This window comes from Macaca nemestrina, chromosome 2, assembly GCF_043159975.1.
Source record: "Macaca nemestrina isolate mMacNem1 chromosome 2, mMacNem.hap1, whole genome shotgun sequence".
NCBI lineage: Eukaryota > Metazoa > Chordata > Mammalia > Primates > Cercopithecidae > Macaca > Macaca nemestrina.
Window position 1 is genome coordinate 192,466,199 of NC_092126.1, and position 17,693 is coordinate 192,483,891.

At 36.2% G+C, this 17,693-nt stretch overlaps 1 long non-coding RNA gene across 1 annotated transcript; it reads left to right on the forward strand.

The window, feature by feature from the left end:
- The first annotated feature begins 12,034 nt into the window (after window positions 1-12,034).
- LOC105485506 (uncharacterized) lies at window positions 12,035-16,828 on the forward strand. The gene is made up of 3 exons (XR_989600.2): window positions 12,035-12,228; window positions 12,939-13,039; window positions 15,681-16,828. It is a non-coding gene; the product is annotated as an uncharacterized lncRNA (long non-coding RNA).
- Window positions 16,829-17,693: the final 865 nt, after the last annotated feature.

A 17,693-nucleotide genomic window follows, 5' to 3' on the forward strand; every position in this document is an offset into this window, starting at 1 on the left:
ACATTTAATAGAGTTCCTGTAACAATCTCAGAAAGTTTTTTATAGATTTAGACAAACTCTTTGTAAAATTTACGTGGAAAAAGGCACGTGGTCTAGATCAGCTAAAATCGTCTTTAAAAAGAAGAACGAAGTGGGAGAAATGACTCTACCTAATATATAAGGCTTATTGCCAGATTGTGTGGTACTGACAGAAGGACAGACACATACATACATAAAAAGAATAGAGAACACTGAAAAAGACAGAAAAAATATGCCAAACTGACTTACACCAAAGGTGCAAAAGAATTCAATGAAGAAAGGATAGTCTTGTCAACAAATTATACTGGAGAAATTGGACATCCATAGGCAAGGAAATGAATCTCAACCTAAAAATCGCACCTTTTACCAGAAATGAAATCAAAATTGGCCATGGGCCTAAATGTAAAATTGAAAACTATAGAAACACTAGAAAAAAAAAATAGATGAAAATTACTGGGATCTACAGTTAGGCTGAGACATCTTAGATTTAATACCCAAACATAAACTACAAAAAAAGATTGGTACATTGAACCTCATCAAAATTTACAACATTTTCTCTACAAAAGACACTTTAAAAGGATGAAAAGAGAAGCACCAGACTGAAAAAAAACTGGTATGTGAAATACAAGAACTTTCAAAACTCAGCAGTAAAAGCAATCCAATTAGAAAAAGGCAAAAAATTAGAAAAATTAGAAAAATTAGAAAAATCAATAAACAGACATTTCACTGAGCAGGATATATAGATGGAAGAAAAATACAGGAGTTGTTCAACACAATTAGCCATTAGCAAAACTGAAACCACAACCAGATATCACTATATGTCTATCATAATGACTACAGTAAACATAAACATCTGAACGTGAGTGAATATGTGTGGGCATGTATGCGTAATGCCATAAAAAATTAAAAATGACAACACCAAATGTTGGTGAGGATGCCAGTCATGTATTTCTACTCATACTTGGGAATATATAGTGATACAGTCACTCTCGAAAGTTTGGCCATTTCTTGTAAACGTAGCTATGCAATTACCACACAACTTAGCCAGTGCAATCTTAAGCATTTACCCCAGAGAAATGAAAACATATTCACATCAATACTGTACACAAATGTTCATAACTACTTTATTGAAAGTAACCCCAAACTGGAGACACTCAGACATCCTTCAGTGGGTGAATGGTTAAACAAACCATGATACATTCATACCATGGAATGCTACAAAAGAAATGATATAGTGATATACGCAACTTCAATGTACGTTCAGGAAATATTGCTGGGTGCAAAAAGCCAAATCTCAAGAGGTTATATTATGTACGATTCAATTTAAATAACAGTCCTTGAAAAAGCAAAATGTAGAAATGGGGAACGGATTCATAGCCACCAGAGGTTAGGATCAAGGAGAGGGAAGAGAGTGGGGCAGGGAGGAGGTGGATATGGTTATAAAATGAAAGCAAGAGGGATCCCTCTGGCCATTGAACTCTTCTGTACCTTCAATGTCATAGTAGATACATGATGCTACTGATGTGACAAAATTGTATAGAACTGAATATACATACATAGGTAGGACAATCAAAATTGGGGAAATTTAAATAGGATTGGCATATTATATTAAAGACAATATCCTGGTTATAACTTTTTACTGTAGCATTTTAAGAAGTTACCATTGGTAGGAACTGAATACATAGTAGCCAATATAATTATATAATTACTTCTGTATTATTTCCTACAAGTCCATGTAATTCTACAATTATCTTGGAATTTAAAGTTTCATTTTAAAAAGTTGCAGAAAAAAGAGGAATTTAGCTAGGGAAGGTCAATTTTTTTTCTAAATAAAAAATATCACAGAAACAACAAGAAACTAATTGATATAATAGGCATAATATTAAAACCTTGGTTATAATAATAAAAATAATAACTTTCATGATCTTCATGATTTATAAATGTATTCACATAAAGGATCTCATTCTAATTTTTATAGCAACCCTAAAGTTATATGGATTTTTCCCATTGAAAGGTTAAGGTCAAGAATCTTGTCCTGAATTCAGCCAGTAAAAGAGCTGAGATTAAATCCCAAAAAATTTTGGTCCATATATTCTTCCTAGAATAAAATGAAAGTATTTCCACTTCGAATTTAGTTGCTTTTGAATCAAGAAGGAAGACATTAACAGTAAATTGAACCATATGAAATAATTGCTAAATAAGTTAGTTACAAGGATCCTTCCCCAAAAAGTATATCTGTATTATTTTTACAAAAACATTAGACATCTGTTATCTATTATTGCATGGATGCTGTGGTCAAGTCAAAAATTAAGTATAAAATAATTTGCTGCCTATATAAAATAATTTAAGGAGGAAAATAGATCCTTTCACACAAAATATATTTTTACCATCCTATTCTTATTTATAAAAATCCTACCATTCAAGGTATGCTTTTGATTATAACACTGAAGTCTTCTCCAAAAAATAATGTCCTCATAAGTGTTACTTGTGTCTCACACATTTATCTCTTGGGAAGGGTAATATGATAAACCAGTAGTGTTAGTTAGTATTCTCAGAAGAATTTATTTTTTTCTATAAAAGAGTAGGGTATTAAAGAAATAAATCATAGAATTGATAAGTTTGATTCAGGGAAGGAGCCCAAACATTTCCATAAAGCAAACTAAGTTTAGAAAGATTGGCAGAAGCAGAACAATGTGAAGACTTCAGATCTGCAGCTTTCAAAATACTGTCCTCAGCTCCAAAAATCTAAGTCTTTATTTGATTCATGTAGGCCAGTAAAGAGTAACTCCACAGAATTTCATTTGTTTGTATTCTAAGGCAACATACTTACTGTTAAGGACAATTAAGGGAGATATGTTCAATTGAGGAGGATAATAACTAGTCTTCGAAGTAGGATTACCAAACTACTCTACAAAACTCTTACTACAAATACTTATAAATCTTCGGAACTACCATTTTCTGGAAGGACAATTTGTTTTATTAGTCATCCTGACCTTCAATTGGCTAGAGTCTTTAATGTTTTACAAAATATGTTTGTGTGTGTCTGTGTATGTGTTAGGTTATAGTGAGCTTAGCTTTTTCCTTATTTTTGGCTTTATAATAATTAAAATTTAAGACATATACATTGTAGTTAGAATATAGATATATATAATATACATATATAATGCCAAGGTAAATAGATACATCATCTCTTCTACCTCTACCTCTATGAATTTGTGCCACTTAAAATGTACTATGAAGATAATTAAAATAAAAATCTTGACTTATTTTTAAAGTTTTTATAGAACACCATTTCATAAACTAAATGCGTGTGATATGGTTTGGCTGTGTCCTCACCCAAATCTCATCTTGAATTGTAGCTCCCACAATCCCCACACGTTGTGGGAGGGACCCAGTGGGAAGTAATTGAACCTTGAGGGTGGGTCTTTCCCGTGCTTTTCTTATGACGGTGAATAAGCCTCACAAGATCTGATGGTTGTATAAGGGGGAGTTTCACTGCACACTTTCTCTCTTTCCTGCCACCATGTAAGACGTCCCTTGCTCTTCCACCGTGATTGTGAGGCTTACCCAGCTATGTGGAATGATGAATCCATTAAGCCTCTTTTTCTTTATAAATTACCCAGTCTCAGGTTTGTCTTTATCAACAGCATGAAAACGGACTAATACAGCAGCATGAAAATGGAGTCGAAATCTTCCCTGGTAAATTAAATAACAATTAAGTAAAAATAAGCAAAACAAACAAACAAAAAACAAAACAAAAAAAACCAAAAAACACTGAAATAAGTTGTTAGGAACAAATTTATTACATTTCTTTATTTTATCTCTCTTCTTTATACTGGAAAATGAGAACATGTAGAGTAGGCGGGTCTCAGAGTCTTTTACTCTCCTTCATTGGACAGCGGTCAAAACTTTTAAGACTTCTATCATCCCAGGCAGCCGAGAGGCAACAAAATGATACAGACTCTCAGAGTAAAAGGAAGCTTTCAAAGGGAAAAGGGCGAGCACAGCACAGAAGAAAAGTCTACATAAGACAAACATGAATGTCCTTCTGGTTTGATACAGGGTTGACTAATCACTTATTTCTAAACTTTCGTATGATATTATAATTTCCTTTTGACTTTTACTTAATACCATGCAGAACATTAAAAACTGAGATTGTCTTGTGGATATAGGAAAAGGAGATTTATAGTACAGGTTAGGGAAGTTAAAATGGATTCTGATGGAGTAAGAGAATACTACAAAATACATTTAGGATTGAATGTTATACAATGACATTAGAAAAGCAAACCTGTGTACATGTATGAAGCTAGCCCTAAAGCTTTATATGTGTGTATATGTAGACCAAAAGAAAGAATTCTGTTAAATATTTAATTCCTGTTTTCAAATATATAACCCGTTCTATTTTAGGCATAAGAAAACTGAGGCAAGGACCTGTATTACTATAGATGTTATTTGTCGACATTATCAATTCTAGAACAGTGTCACTCAGGCCACTAAGCACCTCTATCTCTCAAGCACATTTGTCATATAATTTGACTAAATTTTAACTCCCACAGATAGTGAGTTCCTATGGATATGGATTGAGAAAAGTAATATATAAAGCAATATTTAGTTACACAAATTTCCGTTTGTCAAAGATGGCAATAGCTCTGTGTGTTGTAAAATTTGCTTTGCCTTGGAAACTAGTTCAAAAATGCTTTCATGTTAGCATTCTTTTTATATCTGCTGAATGGAAGTATAGGGCTTAATAACTTGAGCAAGATTCAAACATATTTTTTAAAAGAAGTGGTGCTTATGGCCTGTAGGAGTTTCTTGCTACTAATGAACTTGAATAGGAAAGTTCTGCCATACCAAAAATTTTCAAGCACAGTGCATTTTATCAAAGATATGAGAATTTAACTATGTCAAATTAATATCTATAATGGTAATTGAAAAAAATTAAATGTGAGTAATTAAAAGAAAAGCAACACAGAAAAATGATTAGGCTGAGGTAAAATTAAATCTTCCTTGCCATTTTCTTCTTCTTTTTTTTTTTTTCATTTTGGGACAGGGAAAGTGCTAGAAAACAAGAGAAACTATAACTTCTCATTCATTGATAGGTAATAGGTATTTTTATTCTAATTGTACATTAAATCCAATTACTCTGGAAATATTAAGAGGATTGTCATTTAACTTTTAGAAGAAATCTAAAAATTAAATAATATCTGGACAGCAGATGGTATTGTATAACATGGTTCTTCAGGATTATCACTTGAAAAGGAAGTAGGATGGAAGAGATGGAGGATAAAGGGAGGAGGGGTGGATAGTAGGTGAAGGTCCCTGGAGTATTGTTTTCCCTCAGACATAAATCTCCAGGACTAACAATGCGGTATTACTGCTTTAAACATACTATTGAAAATATTCTCTCTGTATCACAAAAATGACAAAATCCAACTTAGAGGAAAGAGCTGTTGAGAAGGTTGATTAATGATTTATCTTCTTGAGTACAATGTGAAATCATGTTGAGATAAGGACTTCTATGATGAGAGCATCTTATCGAAGGAAATTCCTATCAGAAAGTAATTGATTTTCACTTGTTCAGGGAAAGAAGCTGCTCTCTGCATGAGGCCACATCCTTCACCTCTGAACAGATCATTATGTTCTTTATTATTGATGCCTATCTAGACTGGCAAACCTGTCCTAGGGTGAATGTGTAAAAAGGTCTTTTGTTTACCTTAGCAAAACAGCCAGGAATCACGGTTTTTAGAGCTCCGAGGATGACGCGGCCATTCACTTTGTATGACAAACCTGAAATTGAATCCTCAGAGCTAGAAGGGAAAAGACCACTCCAGCTTACCTCCTCCCCTCTCCTCCTCGCCTTTCACAACACAAACATGGATACATAAATACTTCAGCAGGACTGAGGGATGAGGGACTTGTGGCCTGTCCCTAGCATTAAGTCAGAAGAAGAGAAGAAAGTGTGTGTGTGTGTGTGTTTGTGTGTGTGTGTGTGTGTAGGGTGGGGGGCTAGAAGGGCATTGGTTCAGACTTAATCCTTCTGAGGTCAGCTTGCACCCCAGAAGGGGCGGGGGCTGGAACCAAAAGTCTTCATTATTAGCAGTTAAAAATGACTAATGACTCAGAGGCTCTGGAGCCAGGCAGAGCATAACTGAAACCATTAGCTTCTTTGACAATTGTCCCTTCCTGACAATGGACTCCCTTTGCTTCTCCGAGTCAGCCTTACATCACACAGGTTTAGGCAGTAGAATTTTTTAAAAGCTTGTATTCGCTGGCCAATCAGCATAAGAACTCCCCTTGCTGAGAGTAAACACAGGGGGCACACAAGTCCACTCTAGATACTGCAGGTTTCAGGGGAGCATCTCACCTGAACTTTGTACACTGGGAAGAAGTTGTAAAGGAGAGCACGATGCCGTAATAGCAAATTTAGACAATCTGGCATTTTAGACAAATAGCAATATCCATTTGTCTGGATATAACTTTCATAACTGGGTTATAGAATCCATAACTAGTTACAATCCATAACTGGGAAAAGTCAAATAGTAACTGGAGGCAATGCAATCAGAGATTAAATTGAAAGCCACCAGGACTCTGGTATTTCCTCCAGCTTTCCTTCTTTTGTGTGGTGACTTCAGCCTCACCTACTGCCACCTTTGTGAAGCAGTTTCTAGACACTATTTTCCAAGCTTTATCACACAGGAAAACCGAGCCTTGTTCTCCAGCTTTCACATCCATAAACACAAAAACAAAACCCAACAAAGTCTTGAGAAAGAACTGTGATTGCCCTTGCTTAATTTGTCTTTAGGCTAGGGTTTGTCACATCAGCACTATTGAGCACTATTGATATTCTAGGCCAGATAATTGTATGTTGTAGGCTGTGTCCTGTGCATTGTAGGGGGGTCAGCAGCATCCCTGGCCTCTACCCACTAGATGCCCGTGGCAACCCCCTTACCCCAAGTTGTGCAACCAAAACTATCCCTAGAAATTGTCAAATGTCCCCAGGTACCCAGAGATCAGCCAGTTCCCTGATTGAGAACTATCGCCATAGACTTATCACTATGCTCACAAATAGAGGATCACATTATATCAAGCCAGCATGTTGAGATGAAATTGGGAAGCAGGATCAAATTCTCAATTTGTTGTGAGCTAGGTGTCCATCCCAATTTTAGTCTTCTGTGTAACTTAAATTTTCCAGTGTTTTTTTTTTTTTTTTTTCAATCATGTAGACACTCTAAGCTTCTGCACTAACAACTTTCTTGGTCTTTTTTGTCATACAGTTATTTCATTACCATAAAGGCTATTTACAAGATTTCGATGGAGTGAGAAATGAAAATTAGGACTGGGTTCCCATTTTCATAATATTTACCCAAATTGAAACATCGTAATGTGCACGTTCAAGCAATTTATCTCAAATGTAACATAAGCAAAGTCATTGGCTATAATTGGGTTTATACTTAACATTTTTCTTTTCATAAGGGGAAACAAATTATTCAATGTAGTATTTTTATCTTTATTATTTATTTATATATATGTTTTCTGAGACAGAGTCTTGCTCTTTTGCCCAGGTTGGAGTGCAGTGGAACAATCTTGGTTCACTGCAATCTCTACCTCCCGGGTTCAAATGATTCTCATCCCTCAGCCTCCCAAGTAGCTGGGACTACAGGTGAGCACCACCACAGTCAGCTATTTTTGTCTATTTTTAGTAGAGATGGGATTTCAGTCTTGGCCAGGCTGGTCTTGAACTTCTGGCCTCAAGTGATCCACATTCTTTGGCCTCCCATATTCATTGTTTTTAAATTTTCATTAAATCAAGGAAAATCAGTTTTTATTAGCTAAAAGGGAAGCATAAGAAAGCCTACTTCTTATGATTCCAACAGTTAAGTAAAACAAATTTGTAATATAACATAGAATAAACATTGTTATGGTTATTCATAACCACTGAACAAGCTCAGCTGTTGTTTATGTATCATTTTCCATGTTAAGGTCTATTTATTAAGTAAGTTTGTAAGATCCTACTTCATTTCTTATTCATAGATTTTGCAATTTAATCTTAAGATACCATATCATTTCACAATATGTATTCATTACACCTTGTGATTATGGACATAACAAGGAATAGAAAAATAAGTACTAGAATTCTGGCTTACTGACTTAATAGAATCAAGGAAAAAACCTGACCCACCCAAGAAGTCCTCAGAAAATGAGTAGAGTGTGTGTTTTGTCCTTGAAATTTCTGCTATTTTTCTGATTTATAAGCACTCCAAAAAAGAATCCTATAAATTAAAACATATACTCCTGCATCTTAATTTTCATATGGACCCTGGTGGTAGATTTACAGTCATTCAGGACCTACTCCATCATAATTAAGTTGTACTTGTCAGCATTTTATTGCTCTTCTTGAAGATAAATTCTTATCTCAGAGGTTCCCACAGTGATTATCATCATGGCCTCTTGCTTTTATCATGGATGGGGATTTTGACAGAGCCATTACTCCTGCAGATCTTACATGTTTTACCTTCTTCACAAGACATCATTATTTAGTTATCTAAAAATATTCTGATTGCTTTTATTTCTTCAAAATTTTCCGCAGCTTTTTTCTCTTTTCCTGCCTCTCTCCCTTTCCTCTTTTCTATCTTTTCTTCTTTCCCTCTTTCTGTTTCCTTAAAAATAATGTTAGTTTTTCTTGACCTTATTTTTAATTACATAATTTTGCATTCTGCCATATTTGATAAAAATTTGCCTTCGTATTACTCATTAGAAATAAATATTCTCCCTAAAAATGTAATAGTCAATGATGAATAAAAATATTCTCTGTCCCTAACCTGTCATTCATAAGATTAAAACTACATATGCACTGTTTTTATTCTCTTTTTGCTTCTAAAAGACTGACTTTTAAGACTTTTGATACAATTTTGATATATTTCCAAGAGAATCTCATGGTGGTGGTGGTGGTGATGGTGGTTGTAATTTGGCAATCTATTCTTTTTAAGTAAAAATATTCTACAAATATCATAAAATTATTTCTGTTTATTTTATATATTTAGGAAGTGAGTTATAGGAAACCAAAAACTAGAGAAAAGCATTTGTAATTAATGTGATACATAAAAAGTGATATTCATAATATACTGATTAAAAAACACTAATGTTACAATAACTGAGAAAAAAGTATAAAAATATTGTGAGAAAATTAATAGAAGTAAATGTCTAGTATTTAAGACAAATTTTTAACTTCGATGAAAATCAACACTTAAATACAATCTTCATATTTTAAGTTAGCAGATATTTTTGAAAATCAGAACAATTAAAAACATGTCTGATAAATTAGCGGCACTTCGAAAATAATGGTATATTAATTTCTTAGGGCTGCCATAACAAAGTATCACAAACTGGATGGCTTAAAACCATATAAATTTATTTTCTCGCTTAGCATGGTGGCTCACGCCTATAATCCCAACACCTTGGGAGTTCGAGGCAGGAGGGTCACTTGAGAACAAGAGTTTGAGACTAGTCTGGGCAACATAGAAAGACTCTGTCTCTACAAAAAAATTTTAAAAAAATTAGCTGGGTGTGGCGGTGCATAACTATAGTCCTAGGTACTGGGGAGGCTGAAGTGGAAGGATCTCTTGAGCTGGGGAGTTTGAGGCTGCATTCAGCTATGATCATGCCATTGCATCCAAACCTGGGTGACAGAAAAAGACCCTGTCTCTAAAAAAAAAAACAATGTTTTTAAGGGTTTGACATTTCTAATAGGATTCTGTAGAGGGATAGAACCAATGAAATATATATATGGAATTATATTCCACTATGTATTTATTAATATATAAATATTAATTTATTATTAAGTTTATTACGTACTAACTCACACAATCACAAGGTCCCACAATAGGCCATCTGCAGGCTGAGGAGCAAGGAAAGCCAGTCTGAGTTCCAAAATTGAAGGACATAAGAGTCTGATGTTCAAGGGCAGGAAGCATCTAGCACAGAATAAAGATGTAGGCTGGGAGGCTAGGCCAGTCTCTCTTTTCACATTTTTGTACCTGCTTATATTCTAGCCACACTGGCAGTTGATTAGATTGTGCTCACCCAGATTAAGAGTGGGTCTGCCTTTCCCAGCCCACTGACTCAAATGTTAATCTCCTTTGGCAACACCCTCACAGACACACCCAGGATCAGTACTTTGTATCCTTCAACCCAATCAAGTTGATGCTCAGTATTAACCATCACAACATTAGAAGTCAAGTTGTTGAGAGGGTATATTCCCTTTGAAGCTTCCAAAGGACATCCCTAATCCCCCCTTGTCTCCTCCAGCTTCTGGTAGTGCCAGGCATTCCTTGGCTTGTAGCAACATAACTCCGATCTTTGCCCCATCTTCATATGGCAGTCTTTCCTCTGTATCTGTGTCTCTTCTCTTCTTATAAGGACAGTCGTACCTAATTCGATATGACTTCATCTTAATTTGATAACATTAGTGAAGACCCTATTTCCAAATAAGATTACATTCAAAGGTCCCAGTGGCTATTACCCAAGCATATCTTTTTGGAGACACAATTTAACTCACAACGGATACTATTTATTGCTAATAAATGAGTAAAGTCTTTCTGAAAAGAAATTTAGCAAAATTCTTTCTTCTACTAATTTCTTTTGTGGGAATCTACCCTGAAGATAAACAGAAACATAAATTTTAGTCATATTCAAAAGGTTACTTGCCACAGGAGTCATTATTTAGAAGCAAATCAAAGTAAAAAATGGGAAATTATTGAGTCATTTTGGTAAATCCCAATAATATTATGAAGCCACTAGAAATGTTTAAGTGCTTAGCATTACAGAAAAGCCAAGAGATACTAACAAACAGCAATTAGATTATATTTTCTACTATAAAATTAACCAAAATTAAAACAAACAAACATACAGCCTCAAGAAAAAAGCACCATTGGTGAGTGTATGAGAAAATGAGCATTCTTTTCTACTGCTGGTTTGAATTTAAAGCGTTCAAAAGCTTCCTGGACGGTCATTTGGCAATACATGTCAATGTCTTAGCAATGTTCCTGTATTTGGCTTACCAATTCCACTTCCAGGAATTTATTTTAAAGAAATAATCTTGGATATGCACAAAAATGTATCCATGAGAATGTTTATGGGAGTTTATCAATGGAAAAATAACAAACAACCTAAATGTTCAATACCAGGATATTGCTTAAATAAATAATAAGACATTTAGGTGATAAAATACTATGTATTTAGTGACATGAAAAGATATGACATATATACATTGTTTTTTTAAAAAAGAAAGTAGATTATAAAATACTGTTCATGGGCCGGGCACGGTGGCTCAAGCCTGTAATCCCAGCACTTTGGGAGGCCGAGACGGGCGGATCACAAGGTCAGGAGATCGAGACCATCCTGGCTAACATGGTGAAACCCCGTCTCTACTGAAAATACAAAAAAACTAGCCGGGCTAGGTGGCGGGTGCCTGTAGTCCCAGCTACTCGGGAGGCTGAGGCAGGAGAATGGCGTAAACCCGGGAGGCGGAGCTTGCAGTGAGCTGAGATCCGGCCACTGCACTCCAGGCTGGGTGACAGAGCGAGACTCCGTCTCAAAAAAAAAAAAAAATACTGTTCATGACATCATCCCATTGGCATAAAGCCAGTCCCTGAATGTAGAACTTACTACTATGAACTTACAAATCAACTTTTACAAGAGTAGTGAGGTTATAGGGGCTACACAGTGCTCTTGTGGATTAAACAAGTTAAAACAGTTTTCAAAAGCTTCTCATTTTCTCTTTTGAAGTTGTTCACTGACTCAAAAAAGGATTTTGTGACAATTTGATCTTGAATACATTTGCAATATTGAAATAGATAAATTATTTTCTTTTTTCTTTTTTTTTTTTTTTGAGACAGAGTCTCGCTCTGTCGCCCAGGCTAGAGTGAGCGGCGCCATCTTGGCTCACTGCAAGCTCCGCCCCCCGGGTTCCCGCCATTCTCCTGCCTCAGCCTCCGGAGTAGCTGGGACCACAGGCGCCGCCATCGCGCCCGGCTAATTTATTGTTTTTAGTAGAGACGGGATTTCACAATGTTAGCCAGAATGGTCTCAATCTCCTGACCTAATGATCCACCCGCCTCGGCCTCCAGATGAATTCTCGAAGTATCCTGATTTCAGAATTAGAGAGGACCTAGAAAAAAATCGTTACGCTGCTGTGTGTTCTCAAGAAGACACGTGAGATTCAGTCAGGAAATGGGAAATTTTATGCACATAAAGTTTCCTTTTCCATATATAGAAACAAACAAATAATAATATAAATCTGGCTAGTATTATATAGAAAAGACTGCCCTGTTGCTAAATATCTGAATGTTAGAAAAGGACATTTTAGAAATAAACCTGTAATAGAGTACAAATATTAAAATATATTAGCTTAAAAATTACAAAATGTTTTGGGAATTACGCATTACTTGAGTAAAAAGTTGTATTCACAGAAAAAAATGCAAAAATGCAAGTTCTTTTTTTTTTTTTTTTGAATAACTAAGTTGGTTATGTGCAATATCATCACAATGTTGGAACTTTTTCTGTTTTGGTAAATTTGTGGCTCAATCATTATACTTCCCAATATGTTATACTTTATTCTAAAGTCATTTCTGTGTAGTTATGGTTTTAACATTACTCTCTTGTTCAATGACACAGAAGCTCCAACAAACTTAAATAACTCCTTAGAAGACAGTTTCACTATTCTTATTCTCTCTTCCTTGCCCTTAAATGACAAATCCCTTCTCATAAAATCAGGAAGTTGGCAACATATAGTTTAGAACAAGCCAAACGATGGCTCAGTAGATGCATATAGCACATTTTTATGCTCACAAAAGTTTTATTTCTTCTAACAGTTTGTTTTGTGGGTAGTTGCTACAATTTTTAAATATGATTTGTTTGTTTAGGCATGTCCTTTCATAAAATGAGAACAAGAAGTGAGTACTCCTCATTGAACCTGTTAATCCTGATTCCTGGTTAAGTAGTGCAATGAGATTTTTATGCTCAGGTAAGGCTTATCTTATTTTTTCCAGCCACTTTATTTATGGGAGTTGGTCTCTTACCAGGTGGGCTTTTCCGTAGACCTGCCCCATGACATGGCAGTTGTATGTTTTTGAGTAAGTAATCCAAGAGATTGGATGAGAAATAGTGCCAAGGTGAAAGTCATGGTCTTTTCATAACTTCCTAACATCTTAGTACTGCTGTCATTTTCTATTCATCAGAACTGACTCAACAAGTCCGGTTCACACTCAATATGAAGGAATTACACAAAGGTGTGACTTCTAAAACCAGTGAATCGTTGATGTCATCTTAAAGGTTGCTTACCACATCAACCAAAGTTTGAGAACACTGCTATATAGGTGGCATTCAAAAATCAAGTGGAATGGATAAATTGCTTAAAAGGTATTTAGATGGAAATAAATTTCAGTGGATACATTTCAGGACCCAGGCAGAAGGACTAGCCAGAAGAAGGTGTAACTCTGGTCACAGAGCTGGCATTGTAGAGAAAAGCCTCATGTCTAGGTTACTGCCAAGAGTACTAAAGAAGTAGCAACCTTAGCCTAGCCTGGGCACTGCACATGTGGACAGGAAGAAGTTATGGCTCAGGAACGCACACAGAAGCCATTTGAATCTGGAAAGGCAACTTCTGCTAGATTCCATTATTTCAGCTCAGGACCTAGGTAAGAAAGGAAGACTTGAATCTAGAAAAGCTTCATGAGCTCAGCTTTGGAAACCAAAAATGAGAAGAGCTTAAATAAGTCGTAGAACAGCGGTTCTCAAACTTTGCTTGGTGTCTGAAGCACTTAGCAATTTGATAAAACTACAGAGACTCAGGCCCTATTTTACTTCAACAAGCCTGCCTCTGTGTGCTTCACAAACATTCTAGGTGTTCTAATGCAGACCAAAGTTTGAGAACCACTGCCTTAGGAGGACTATTTATGTTCCCCAAGGAATCTGCTATGTATTGATTTATGATAATTGAATTCGTAAATTAACAAACCAGTGCTAAACTCTTAACACAGTTCATGGCATAAATATGAATGTGCACACTTGTAGACAGAAATGAAGTAAAAGATTATTGTAACTAAAAACATTCCAAGGAAAAAGGCTGTGCTTTTATGTTGAAAGAACAAATCATGGCTGGCACTGATTAACAGGTTCTGTTCTCTCAGGTTGGCAAAATGCAAAAGAGTTTTCTTTGCCAGAAATAGCAAAATGTACACCCTGGCCAGCATCTGGAAGTTATTCTTAAAGAAATGTGACATTAGATAAAATGAGAGTGGTGGGACAATTTCTATTTACCCATTTCACTGGTCTATGCTGACTAAAGGTTAATGCTACTTTAAAATCTTCACCCTGTTTTTCATTCTCTTCCTTCTCGTTTTATCATGTTTATTTCCAAATCCATTTGAAAAATAGATATTGGTGGTATTCTGCTAAGACTTAGGTGAACTACGGACCTTAATTATTCTTTTTATAAAATTTGCTTAACTAAAAGGGTTCCCAGAGTGGAATATACATAACATTTGAATTCAGAGTCACCTGGCTTTAAATACAAGTGACTATGAAACCTTAAGCAAGTATTTCAACTTTTCTAAAGTTCTTTATGTGTACATAGGTAGATCACCTAACCATTTTGAAAAATTATGGTTGGATTAATAAATAATGTATACAAAATACTCAACTCTAGTAGGCACTCAATAAACTGAACTATTGCTACTACTAATCACTGATACTTCTGAGTTCTGTAAAGATCAAAACACATTAGTAACACAATGTTATGTTCAGAATCCGGTGCAGGTTATATCTAGTAGGTATTTCAGATTTTCTGGTTTGAAGTTAGAATTATGGGGTAGTAGTCAAGAGCACAGACTCAGAATCCAGCCAAGTTCAAATTTAACATTGCCATTCACTAATAGTGTATTCTTGGGTGATTATGTAGATAACTTAACCCCTGCCTTGCTTTTCTAATCTGTTAAATGGAGAAAATAATGATGCACCACCTAATGAGAATTTGAAAGGAATGAAATTACTATTTGTAAAGCAATTACTAGAAAATGTACCACATGTGTTAGTTATTGTTCAAAATAATTACTTTTTTAAAAAATTCATCCTTTACCTCAGTTACTAATTTTGGATGTTGTTTACAAAAGAAAACATGGGTCGAATTGTCCTTTTTGTGCAGGTTTCAGCTTTTTGATGGGATGATATTACCATATCCCTCTAAATTGTTTTATAAGGTTTTATCCTGATTATATGATATAGCTTTTCCAAGGATGTGAGCTGCTCATCGGGGTGCCAGATACTTTTGGGAGCTGCAATTAATTATCTGAGGGAAGATAGTTCCGTCCATAGAATTAGTCTCCTCTCAATAAACTCATCTGTACCCATGTGATCTGAACATGTGAAGGCACCAGCCAAACACGCCTATCTGGCTCTCAAGGAGTGACATTCCTTATGAAAACTTTGCTCAGAATTGAAATAATGGGAGAGAGTGGTCCAATGTTTTCCCTCTCTGACAGCACATAGTAGTAGGATATTCTGTGTGGTGGATGACCACTACATGTGATTAATGATAGTAGTGAAAACAGAGCAATATTTTCCTATATATTTGAGAAAGTGTCATATTAATTCACTTGTTTTCTTAGGTTGTTTAAAGGACTTGCTTACTTCGAAGGCTGCCTTCCTCTTAAAATGAAAACTGGTGTGCCAGTACTGGTGGAGAAAGAAGCTTTGGAGATGAGAATATTTGTTGTCATGGTTATTTGGGAAAATTAAGGTGACCCCAGGTAACCTCAGATGTAGGAATTTTTTTTCCTCACTATACTATTACTGATGTTAATTTATTTGCTCGGCTGGCAGGTGACAAATGTGCTACTTTGAGAGGACTTTATATAAAGCGTCTTCCCTATTCCCGTGTGTTTTTGAGCATTCACTCTTTGAAACTATTAAGATGCATGTGTAACACACATAAAGTTGATGTCAAGTATCAAAGTTTGTCTGATGTCTGCACAGCCCTAGGGACAGAGAGCCACTTTGATTTTATCTCATAGCTGTGACATGAGCACTTCAAATGAATGGAAAATGAAAGTCTGTGTAGAGAGTTGTTTGGATTCCCAGGAAGAGACTTGGTGGCTTTCACTAAGAATTCATAGGCTTCTTTCTATGAACACTGAATTATCCATGATTGAGAATCTCCCACAATTCAAAGCATGGAAAAAGTCTGAATAGGGAAGGTAGAGAAGCGTATGGAAAGGGTCAGATCACTGAGTGGGAACAATACCTTGCTGCTTGTTTCTTGGGGGTACATTGCCACAGAGAGAGGCACTAGTACCAGAACAGGAGGCACCAGAAGGGCAAGGAAAGTAATGACAGTATTACAGAGACCAAAGGCACAGAAAGAGGAACTCAAAAGGAGGAAACTGGCTCGTTAGAAATGTATCATGCTGTCCAGAATGTGCAACTGCAGAAGAGATAGACTGTAAAAGGAGAAGAGCAAGAGAACAGAGGTAGTTTATCTCCAGTCACCCCCAAAACTACAGGACCCTGTTGATATGCTTTGGCTCTGTGTCCCCACCCAAATCTCATCTCAAATTGTAATCCCGATGTGTTGAGAAAGGAGCCTAGCGGGAGGTGACTGAATCATGGGGGTGTTTTCCTCCATGCTCTTCTCATGATAGTGAGTTCTCATGAGATCGGATGGTTGAAAAGTGTTTGGCAATCTCGCAGCTCACTCTCTCTCCTGCTGCTATGTAAGACATGCCTTGCTTCCCCTTTGCCTTCTGCCATGGTTATAAGTTTCCTGAGGCCTCCCAAGCAATGCAGAGCTGTGAGTCAGTTAATTCTCTTTTCTTTATAAATTACCCAGTCTCAGGTAGTTCTGAATAGCAGTGTGAAAATGGGCTAATACAGAAAGTTGGTATCTAGAGAAGTGTGACATTGCTGTAAAGATACCTGAAAATGTGGAAGCAACTTTGGAACTGGGTAACAGGCAGAGTTTGGAACAGTTTGGAGGGCTCAGAAGAAGACAGGAAGATGTGGGAAAGTTTGGAACTTCCTAGAGACTATCAGCATTCATCAAAATGCTGATAGTGATATGGACGATGAAATCCAGGCTGAGGTGGTCTCAAATGGAGATGAGGAGCTTATCAGGAACTGGAGCAAAGCTCACTCTTGCTATACTTTAGCAAAGAGACTGGTGGCATTTTGCCCCTGCCCTAGAGATCTGTGGAAATTTGCACTTGAGAGAGATGATTTAAGGTATCTGGCCAAAGACATTTCTAAGCAGTAAAGCATTAAAGATGTGACCTGGCTTTTTCTGAAAACATACAGTCAATGCATTCACAGAGATGGTCTAAAATTGGAACTTATGTTTAAAAGGGAAGCAGTGTGTAAACGTTTGGAAAAGTTGCAGCCTGACCATGTATAGAAAAACAACTATTTTTGTGGGGAGGAATTTAAGTCCAAGTCACCTGCAGAAATTTGCATAAGTAACAAGGAGCCAAATGTTAGTAGCCAACACAATGGGAAAAATGTCTCCAGGGCATTTCAGAGCTGTTCAAGGTAGCTCTCCCCATCACATGCCCAGAGGACTCTGAGGGAAAAACAGTTTTATGGGCCAGGCTGAGGGCCCAGCTGCTCTGTGCAGCATTGGGCACAGC